This window comes from Macrobrachium nipponense, chromosome 25, assembly GCF_015104395.2.
Source record: "Macrobrachium nipponense isolate FS-2020 chromosome 25, ASM1510439v2, whole genome shotgun sequence".
Taxonomy (NCBI): domain Eukaryota; kingdom Metazoa; phylum Arthropoda; class Malacostraca; order Decapoda; family Palaemonidae; genus Macrobrachium; species Macrobrachium nipponense.
Window position 1 is genome coordinate 10,842,335 of NC_087214.1, and position 11,724 is coordinate 10,854,058.

Here is an 11,724-nt window from a genome sequence, read left to right on the forward strand (position 1 = left end):
TTAATTTGCTTTTGGAATAACATTTTCGACATATTATTAGAACAGAATAAATAGGACAGGCCAAGCGCTGGGACATATGAAGTCATCGTTCAGCGTTGAAAATGACAGTAAGAAGTTTTGAAAGGTTTAACATAAGAAAAACCCAAAAGAAGTTGTACTATGAAATATTTGTTAGGAGAGGGTGGATAGCAAGAAGGATGAGAATATGAACGGAGGTGCAGTAAAAGGAATGAAAGGGGTTGCGGCTAGGGGCCTTGGAAGGGACGATTATAAGATGAATTCAATAATATTCGGTAAGGACAAGAATGCTCATCCCAGTCTAGAATGGAGCCATTTTCAGGAACATCATCAGAAGAATCAGTGTCATCTATTTACCAATTAATTATTTTATTCGTTTATTTTTTTAATAAGTGTGGCGGAGGGTCTCTTCTCTCTGTATTTAAATAAGTGGGAGAGTCTCTTCTCTCTGTATTTGAATAAGAAGTGGAGTCTCTTCTCTCTGTATTTGAATAAGAAGGGGAGTCTCTTCTCTCTGTATTTAAATAAGTGGGAGAGTCTCTTCTCTCTGTATTTAAATAAGTGGGAGAGTCTCTTCTCTCCGAATTTAAAAAAGTGGGAGAGTCTCTTCTCTCTGTATTTAAAAAAGTGGGAGAGTCTCTTCTCTCTGTATTTAAATAAGTGGGAGAGTCTCTTCTCTCTGTATTTAAAAATGTGGGCGAGTCTCTTCTCTCTGTATTTAAATAAGAAGTTGAGTCTCTTCTCTCTGTATTTAGAAAAGTGGGCGATCTTCTCTCTGTATTTAAATAAGTGGGGGAGTCTCTTCTCTCTATATTTAATTGGGAGGAGTCTCCTCTCTGTATTTAAATAAGTGGGGTCTCTTCTCTGTATTTCAAAAAGTAGGGGAGTCTCTTCTTTCTGATATTTAAATAAGTCTCTTCTCATCTGTATTTAAATAAGTGGGGGGGGTCTCTCTCTGTATATTTAAATAAGTGGGGGGCGGGTCTCTTCTCGTTTGAATAATTGGGGGTCTCTTCTGTTTGATTTGAATAAGTGGAGGAGTCTCTTCTCTCTGTATATTTAAATAAGTGGGGGTCTCTTCTCTCTGTATTTGAATAATTGGGGGTCTCTTCTCTTTGTATTTGAATAAGTGGGGGAGTCTTTTCTCTCTGCATATTTAAATAAGTGGGGGGCTCTCTTCTCTCTGTATTCAAATAAGGGGTGGGGTCTCTTCTTCTCTCGTATTTCAAATAAGTGGGGTTCTCTTATCTCTGTGATTTCCCTTTACCTCCTCTTATTTCTTCTGATGAGCACCTTTATATTCTCTGAAAGCTTGAATTTCTTGTTAGTGGCCCCTTTGTGGGCTTGTTAAATATAAATGGCTTTCATCTTCTGAATAATAATAATATAATAATAATAATAATAATAATAATAATAATAATAATAATAATGAGCTAAACAAAAATTTCTTTCAGATTTCCTCTGAAGGTGGAGAAAGAAACCCACAAGATTAATGAGTATAACTTGTTTACTTGTAAGTATTGACATAGTATTTTTGTCAACACTCGAGTAATAATAATAATAATAATAATAATAATAATAATAATAATAATAATAATATAATAATAATAATAATATGTGGCGCCGTGGCAGAGTGGGTTAGGTCGTCAATCGACAGGTTAAGCAACATTGGGGCTGGTCAGTCGTTGGATGGGTGACCGCTCTCCTCGGCGTTGATTCCTTGGGAAAGGAACTTTACCATAATTTCCTCAGTCTACTCAGCTGTAAATGAGTACCTATCCCTGATGGGGTAGGGTCCAGCTATGGGTTTAATAGCAAAACTCAGCAATGATGTTAAGAAATGAAGGAATTAACGACAACGACGTAAATGGAACCTCTGGCAACAGAGAATCAATTGAAGGGGAAGACGGTCAGGTACTTGGAGGTCGTCATCCAGCAACTGACCACCACAACGACAGTAACCAACAGCCTGAGATTGGAGCTACAGAAGCAAAAAGGAAGAAATGGACAAGAGAAGAAAATAAGGAAATATGGAGATGCTACATCAGAACAAACCCGACGGAGAGATATAGAAGGAAGGTTGGTCAACATCTAGAATGAGAGGAATAACACCCCCCAAACAGAGCAGAGGCTGGCAGACCAAGTAAGGAACATAAAGAAAAAGAACTGGCTCTACCCAACAGAAAGAGAAGACAACGAATTACACGAAGACGAACTGAGAGACGATGCCACAGAAGACGACAGGGATGATGAGGTGTCAAACGACACACGAAGAAACACCAAGAAATTAAGGGAGAAAACAAGTGAGGTCAATGAAATAATGGGCATAATACACACCACCAGTATCACAGAAACAAATAACTTGGCATATGCAGGAGCAAGATTAGTAGCAGAACTGATGGGGATTCGAACACCAACACCAACAGCACAACCAACCCAACAAAAAACCAAAACAGCAACCTCCTTGGAAAAGGCGCCTGGAAAAGCAAATCATGGTAAACTGAAAGAGGTGGCAGAAAAAAGGCTAAGAAGCAAGAAAACAAGGGAGGAACTCAACGAGAAATACAAAGTACAAGAGAAGGGACTAAACAACACAATAGAAGATGTAAAACAGAGGCTTAAGGCCAAAGCACATAAGATCCAACGGTACATGAACAGGAATAAGGGATACCAACAGAACAAACTATTCGGAACCAACCAGAAAAGACTATACAGCCAACTAAGAAGGGAAGACAACCACCAAGAAATTCCTGAAGCCGAACCAAGTAAGAGACTCTGGGAAAACATATGGAGCAATCCGGTATCACACAACAAACATGCAACATGGCTCCAGGAAGTCAAGGAAGAAGAAACAGGGAGAATAAAACAAAGATTCACAGAGAACATGACAGACACAGTCAGACACCAACTAAAGAAAATGCCAAACTGGAAAGCCCCAGGTCCCGATGAAGTCCATGGATACTGGCTCAAAAACTTCACTACACCCAAGAGCAAATACGGACAGACTATACATAACACGAAAGGAAGGAGGGAGAGGACTACTAAGTATAGAGGACTACGTCAACATCGAGAACAGAGCACTGGGGCAATATCTGAAAACCAGTGAAGACGAGTGGCTAAAGAGTGCATGGGAAGAAGGACTGACAAAAGTAGACGAAGACCCAGAAATATACAGAGACAGGAGGATGACAAACAGAACAGAGGACTGGCACAACAAACCAATGCACGGACAATACATGAGACAGACTAAAGACGCTGTCACACTAGCGAAATTTCCGTTGACTTTTGAATTTGACGTCGACTTTTCATGTTTTGACGACGACTTTCTGGTGTCGTCGTCACGAATTTTGAAAACGGTACCGATCGAATTCAACTCATCGCTACCGTCGACTTTATTATTTTTTTTATATTTCGGAGAGCTATCATTTCAAGTCATCAGATGCAAGATGGAGTTCTTGGTACAGTTGACAAGATTGCCAGAACAGTTTTTGGTCGAAGATATGGGGGAGAGACGTTGCTTATAGGACCATAACCATGACAGTTTTATGAAAAATGGTCTTAAATGAAAAAATTACCAAGAAACAGATAAGCATGCTATATCGTGAATAGCATCAGATTGTTATGTAGCCTAGCTCTGCTCTTTTTCTTTTTTTTTCTTTTTTCTCAAAAGAATATAAACAAAAATCTTTAAAATTTTTGCAATGTTTCTCTAGCTTAATATAGTTGTAATACAGTTCTGGATGTGTTGGGTTGGGGTGAACAAGGTTACGAATAGCCTATCTAGGCTATCCCCAGCTTTTTTTTTTAAATAAAACTTTTCACATCTTTTTAACCACGACCGAACGCAAAGACTTTTATTTTAAATTCTATGCAGCATCATTAAACACACGCAAGCACGACCCACTAGTTGCTTTGTGTTATAAAGCATAGTTGTTTTATCATTCCGGGAAATCACAGCTCAGATGGTTTGTTTACGTTTTGACGACGACAACCACGATGTGAAGAAGAACGTGTGTGACAACCAGAGTACGGAATGACGTCGACTTCTTAGGAAAGTCGACGACAAACTCAGAAAAAGTCGACGGAAATTTCGCTAGTGTGACAGCGCCTTAAAGAACTAGCCAGCGATGACACGTGGCAATGGCTACAGAGGGGAGAGCTATAGAAGGAAACTGAAGGAATGATAACAGCGGCACAAGATCAGGCCCTAAGAACCAAATATGTTCAAAGAACGATAGACGGATATAACATCTCTCCCATATGTAGGAAGTGCAATACGAAAAATGAAACCATAAACCACATAGCAAGCGAATGGCCGGCACTTGCACAGAACCAGTACAAAAAGAGGCATGATTCAGTGGCAAAAGCCCTCCACTGGAGCCTGTGCAAGAAACATCAGCTACCTTGCAGTAATAAGTAGTACGAACACCAACCTGAGGGAGTGATAGAGAACGATCAGGCAAAGATCCTCTGGGACTATGGTATCAGAACGGATAGGGTGATACGTGCAAATAGACCAGACGTGACGTTGATTGACAAAGTCAAGAAGAAAGTATCATTCATTGATGTCGCAATACCATGGGACACCAGAGTTGAAGAGAAAGAGAGGGAAAAAATGGATAAGTATCAAGATCTGAAAATAGAAATAAGAAGGATATGGGATATGCCAGTGGAAATCGTACCCATAATCATAGGAGCACTAGGCACGATCCCAAGATCCCTGAAAAGGAATCTAGAAAAACTAGAGGCTGAAGTAGCTCCAGGACTCATGCAGAAGAGTGTGATCCTAGAAACGGCGCACATAGTAAGAAAAGTGATGGACTCCTAAGGAGGCAGGATGCAACCCGGAACCCCACACTATAAATACCACCCAGTCGAATTGGAAGACTGTGATAAAGCAAAAAAAAAATAATAATAATAATAATAATAATAATAATATGAGCCTGAAGGTTATCTGATAATGACATTTCGTATCATACTTGAGCAATGAGACAAGGGTTTGGAGAACAAGTCGTGATCTAGCAGGTGCTTCCTATGATAAAGTGACAAATCCAACGGCCTATCGAATGCCGCAGACAGGTGCTTAACACCTGTAGGCATCGAACACGAAATAACAATCACGAAAGGTGACGTCCTTATCTTACAGACCTTACAGCTCGTTCGGGTTGCCCCAGGTCCCTCAGAGTGAGGCAACTCTAATGCGTACCAGAGAATTGCTAATGCATCATCCGGTATATTTGGCATCTTCCAATCCGACGTACATCTGTTCTACGTATGAAAATGTATAACTCTTTAACACACTATTATTATTATTATTTTTCTTTTTCACAGTCCTTCAATTCGACCGGGTGGTTTTTATAGTGTGGGATTCCGGGTGGCGTCCTGCCTCCTTAGAAGTCCATCACTTTTCTCACTATGTGCGCTGTTTCTAGGAGCATACTCTTTTTGCATGAGTCCTGGAGCTACTCGGCATCTACTAATTTTCCCAGGTTCCTTTTCAGGGATCTTGGGATCGTGCCTCCTAGTGTTCCTTTAATTATGGGTACAATTCCACTGGGATACCCCATATCCTTATTTCTATTTTCAGGTCCGCTTGTGTAGTGGTTAGTTTCGTGGAATTGCCACTCAGATGTGGCAGGTTCGCGTCTCCCCCAGGGTGATGGAAAATCACTGGCTGTCTGAATCATGATCAGTTACTGCTGCAGTGTTATGGGGTCTATTGCGGTGGGAGGTTGAAGCCAACATTCTTTGGAAGCTTGAATTTCAAGTCAGTGGCCCCTTTAATGAGTTTGTTCCGTGTGAATAGGCTTCATCTACTGATATAATGAAATAATAATAATAATAATTACTGAAATAATAATAATAATAATAATTACTGAAATAATAACAATAATAATAATCATAATATTATTATTATTATATTCTTTGGAAATAATAATCCTGTTAAATTCAAAATCTGTACTTAGAATCGACAGCATTCTCTCTCCACCGTGTTAGCAAAATGCTAAAATTCTAGCGGCTACCATGACATTTTTTTGTGATCTCAAACAAGTCAACCGTTTTCCTCTGTATTAAAACCAATGGTTAAGGTTCGAATTCTGTCGGTCCGGCTGGTGAACATATACAGAATTCCCTTCAGATGTAAGCTTTCCTTAAATCAATGTATGCAGCATTGATGGTTAAAACGTAATATGATACTCATTAGTTACCGTACACCCTGATACGCAGTACTGGTCTCTGATCAAGTTAATTCTCCTTTCTTTATTGACCTGCTTGTTGGACCTTCATGGGGTCGGCCTGTAAATTCCTGAGATGTACTATGCTAGTATAGCCCCAGCCCCTAGGTCAAGTTAGGTTGGGTTAAGTTAAGTCAGTATTACGCACCCCGATAATTTGGGTGTGGAAAACATAATGTGATTATTTTCAAGAAAATTCTGTTGTTAGTTTTCAAGATATGGCGTCCCGGTTTTTTTCAGGCAAAGGTCACCCTCCCCCTACTCGGTTATACATCTCGTGAAAATTGAGGGCAAATCAGCAGCAGCTGCCGAAAACAACATCATTTTCCTATTTTCATCGAATGCGCAGCGCGAGAAATCTCACCTGTGCTACGGAGAATTGTCGCCATTCTCTTTTCAATTGTTTTTCGCGTCTTGCCAAGCTCGTCATGCTGTAAGGTCTGATAAGTTTGTGTGTGTGTGTGTGTGTTTGTGTGTGCAAGGGAGGAACGAGCTGGAACGTCCTTCCTTGGAGTAAATGGTATATCCAAAGGTGACATATCCAGTTTGACCAATTTAGAGACATTCTGCTTTTGGAATTAATCTGCCGTCGACAGACTAATCAGAATATCAGACAGCTTCGCTTAAATACTTGGAATTGCAAAGGAAACGTATTAGGAATTAGTATATATACGCGCCCACGCAAGTACACACAGGTATACATACAATGCTTTCTTCGATTACTTTTATCTGAGTCATTTCTACCAGTATCGCATAACGAGTTTTGCACTACGTGAAAAATGAATCATATGAGAACAAGGTCATTAAAACACTTTTGTTTACAGCTTGATAAGGGTGGAAGTCTGTCCATCGAAATATAAAGTCCTTAGCTTTAAGCCAACGTATTTCAATGGGCCTTTTATCCTTGAGACGTATCCTGTTTTAACAGAAGAATTTATTCACACACACACACACACACACACACACACACACACACACATATATATATATATATATATATATATATATGATATATATAGTATATATATATATATATATATATATATATAGGTAACGGGTATATATAGGTATATATATATATATATATATATATATGTATGTATATATATATAATATATATATATATATATATATATATATATATATATAATATATATATATATATATATATATAATATATATATCTTATATATAAATATATATATATATATATATATATATATATATATATATATATATATATATATATATATATATATATATATATATATTATATATAGATATCATATATATACTTTTTATATATTAAAATATGTATTATATATATATATATATATATATATATATATATATATATATATATATATATATATATGGGTATATACATATATATACTTATATATAAATATGTTTATATATATATAATATATATATATATATATATATATATATATATACATATATATATGTATATATATATATATATATATATATATATATATATATATATATATATATATATATGTGTGTGTGTGTGTGTGTGTGTGTGTGTGTGTGTGTGTGTGTATGTGTATAGTATAGTAATTTGTTAACTTGTTGTTAAGCTCTGGTCAATTTCAACACTTATGAATGAATAAAAATTGTCCAGTGACAAAAATATCAAAGCGCACGAAGGCAAAACAATGAAGAAACCCAACCTTTCGGTGACTCAGATCGAAAGAGATCTTATTACAGAGCAAAAAAATAAATAAATAAAAAAGATAAAAAAAATTGCAGTAAGCATAATAAGGAAGGCTGATGATCACCTGGGTCTTTTTTTCCCACGAGCAACGCCAGATAACTGACTGCCTTATGAAAGCTGAGGGACTAAGTACAAATGTCGAATTTCGAAGCGAATGAAGGAATCGGTTTCATTATCAAGGTGAAATGAAGCTGCCTTTGAAGGGACGCCATTTGAGAATCTACTTAGGTAGGCAAGATGTGTATACATCCACTTCCCCTCAACCCCGCCCCCACCCCCGCCCATTAATTTGAGTAACAGGAACTTTTCATGGAAAGAGGAAATACATAAGAAATAAATCCAAGGGTGATAAGTGTTAAATAGTAACTAATACTATAAGTATCTTAATTTTAAGCTGTCTTTATAAGAAAACTATTGTGCTGGCTTTGTCTGTCCGTCCGCGCTTTTCTTTCTCCGCCCTCAGATCTTAAAAACTGCTGAGGCTAGAGGGTTGCAAATTGGTATATTGATCATCCACCATCCAATCATCCAACATACCAAATTGCAGCTCTCTATCCTCAGTAGTTTTTTTTATTTCATTTAAGGTTAAATTAAACATTAATCGCATGAGTCTGTCAACGATATGGGACAGGCCAATACCGGGCCGTTGGTTAAATTTTCATGGCCGCGGTTCATACAGCATTATACGGAGGCCACCGAAAGATAGATGCATTTTCGGTGGCCTTGATTATACGCTTTACATAAAATTCGATTGTGCCGAAGAAACTTCGGAACTTTTTTTTTTTTTTTTTTTTTTTTGCTTGTTTTGGTAATCACCAATCTGGTAATTCAGTAAACCCACTGACTTCCTTTTAAGATGAAATATGGGATATTCTACCATTGTTTAAATGATCTAATAAGCTTATACAATTTGGTGTGTGTGTGTGTGTGTGTGTGTGCGTGTTATGATTACAAATACCCTCGAGATCTATTACATCTTTGTCTAATATCATGCCGCGACTACAAATGTCTCTGCTAACAGGTGTGACAGAAATGCCACAGAGGTTTAAATCTGACGAAAACAAGGACTGACGGAGAATACGAACTAGGGCCTGCAGCACATGTGTCACACCTGCCGAGAGGTTTGAGATTCGATTTCGTCGCTGGATAAATAATTCTGGCTCTTTCTGGCTTTCTGAATCGATTTCGACCCCATAAGCATTTCCTTTCGTGGAGTACCTCAAGGGGAGTAACAGTCGAGGGTCTCGACTTATTTTCCAAGAGCCATAACTTCCCATTTGAATGACTAATCAGGCACCTGAAGCGATATACTGCAATTAACACATGCGTCATATGTTTTGAAGGAAATAACATAAAAAAACTGCCTCGTAGGGAATCTATGTGCAGCCTAATGGCATGCAATGAATCATTATGCATGAAAATTGGCCACATTTCGACAATTCATTGCAATTCGGGCATATTGCAGGGGGCTTATTAATCTCAGTAATGCAAAAATGGCTGACTGAATCTCATTGTCTTGGTATTGCGTCTCCTCACATAATAATAATAATAATAATAATAATAATAATAATAATAATAATAATAATAATAATAATAATAATGAACCAAACAAAAAACTTCTTTCAGTTTTCTTCTTAAGATTGAAAAAGAAAACCACAAAATTACTGTGTATAACGTGTTTACTTATAAGTATTTACATTTTATTTTACTCAACACTCGAGTACTTTCAGGACCACGCTCTTGAAAATGGGCCACAGATAGGGCCTGAAAGTACTCGAGTGTTGAGAAATAATAAAATGTAAATACTTATAAGTAAACACGTTATAATCGTATATTAGAAAACCGGGGCTGCGAAATCGGATCACGTAATCTCTTTCGTCACTTTTCCTAGAACCGCGTGACGACGACTATGAGGATGAGGTAGGTAATATGACCTGGCAAACAATTGAAATACGGAATGACGATGAATTTCTGCAGCACAGGTGTGGCGTCTCGTTTCTAAAAGGCTCGGAAAATCCAAATGTGGTTCAGAAAGCGCTCAGTTCTCGTAGTCAGTGGCTGTGTTCGTCTCTGCCTGCTTGGAGGAGGGGTGGGTGTAGGGGGTCCCCGCCACCCTCCAGTTTCTTTTTTTTTTTTTTTTTTTTTTCGTTTGTGAACTGACAGTGGAAGCCGTAACTAGTCTGAGGTTAATGTTAATTCTACATTATCATTACATATGGTAAGGATTTGATATTACGTTTTGCATTATATATATATATATATATATATATATATATATATATATATATATATATATATATAGAGAGAGAGAGAGAGAGAGAGAGAGAGAGAGAGAGAGAGAGAGAGAGAGAGAGAGATCCATCAAGGTAGGGTAATAAATAAAATTTTTTTATATATATATAATATATGTATATATATACAATATATATAGACATATATATAAATTTTTATTTGTTACCCTACCTTGATGGATCTCTCTCTCTCTCTCTCTCTCTCTCTCTCTCTCTCTCTCTCTGTATATATATAGGAGGTCAGTACCAAACTTCTGGCTGTTATTTTCCTGTGGTATTCGCTTATATATATGTATGTATGTATGTGTGTGTGTATGTATGTGTGTGTGTGTGTGGGAGGGCTTCTAGTAAAAGGATACACATTACGAGGAAAGGTTATAGGGTCTGGGGCAATGTATCCAAGAAACTTGATTAAGAAGATACCCAGTAGCTACCAGGGATAGAGATGCAGGAACTGATAGGCAGAAAGCTTTTTGCTTACTACAGTCAGATATCATATTCACTCTAAGTTATTGTCACGTATAAGATTCATACATAGGCGAGACTGTTTTTCTTTTTATTCAAGTGGTCAACCAGGGGTAGTTTTCATTATAAGTCTCGAGAGGCTTTCCATAATAGTTGTCTTCTTATTTTATCAGTTGAGGAGCCCTTGTTCTTGTGGTTCTCTTTACCTCCTGTTACTTCTTTCGGATGATGGTAGGCTTTTTCCATACGAATAGGGGTCATCATCTTCTGAATGTCACTAACAATAACTGAGAGCAATACACAATGTAGATTTTCCGTTTATCTCAGCAAGAAACCAGCACCAAGTGGAGGCGTATTTATTGGAACGGACTCCGACGTACCTAGCTGGTGTGAAGGCTCAACCTGCGATGGACCTCCTTCAGATAACTGCACAGTACTGAGAGCACCCTATAGCTGTTGTCCAGAATATGTATGCGACGGCTCTCCTATGTAAGTTACCGTCTGTGTCTAAGTTAATTTTAATTTTTTAATTTTTTTTTCTTTTTTTTTTTGCAGAATAGGTCATTTTTTTTTACAGATGTAAACCACTGCGTTTACATAATTCTTTTTTTTTTCTTCTCTTCATTATGAATTATATTTTATCTACCCTGTATCACTTGCAATGACTGAACGGGTATCTAATCTTATATTTTTACAAAATACTTAAATATAAGTTAAATATGCATGCACAAATTGCAAATATATACTGTACAGTTCGCTTTTTGAGAGATATACATGTATCTATATAAATATATATATACGTATGTATGTATGAGTACGTGCATCCTTGTTAATGCATATTAGATTATTACGGTTAAGTACTCAAATGCTTATGAATAAAGTCTTCACCTCCCACAGTAACTGCACATCACCGAATGGAACTGTATATACCCCATATGATACCTGGGTAGAAGAACTGCCCAAGGCACTGTTT

At 37.2% G+C, this 11,724-nt stretch overlaps 1 long non-coding RNA gene across 1 annotated transcript; it reads left to right on the forward strand.

Annotated features, from left to right (window-relative positions):
• The first annotated feature begins 10,115 nt into the window (after positions 1-10,115).
• On the forward strand, positions 10,116-11,705 carry LOC135199157 (uncharacterized). Its single transcript, XR_010310937.1, has 3 exons — positions 10,116-10,213; positions 11,079-11,240; positions 11,649-11,705. It is a non-coding gene; the product is annotated as an uncharacterized LOC135199157 (long non-coding RNA).
• The last annotated feature ends 19 nt before the right edge of the window (positions 11,706-11,724 follow it).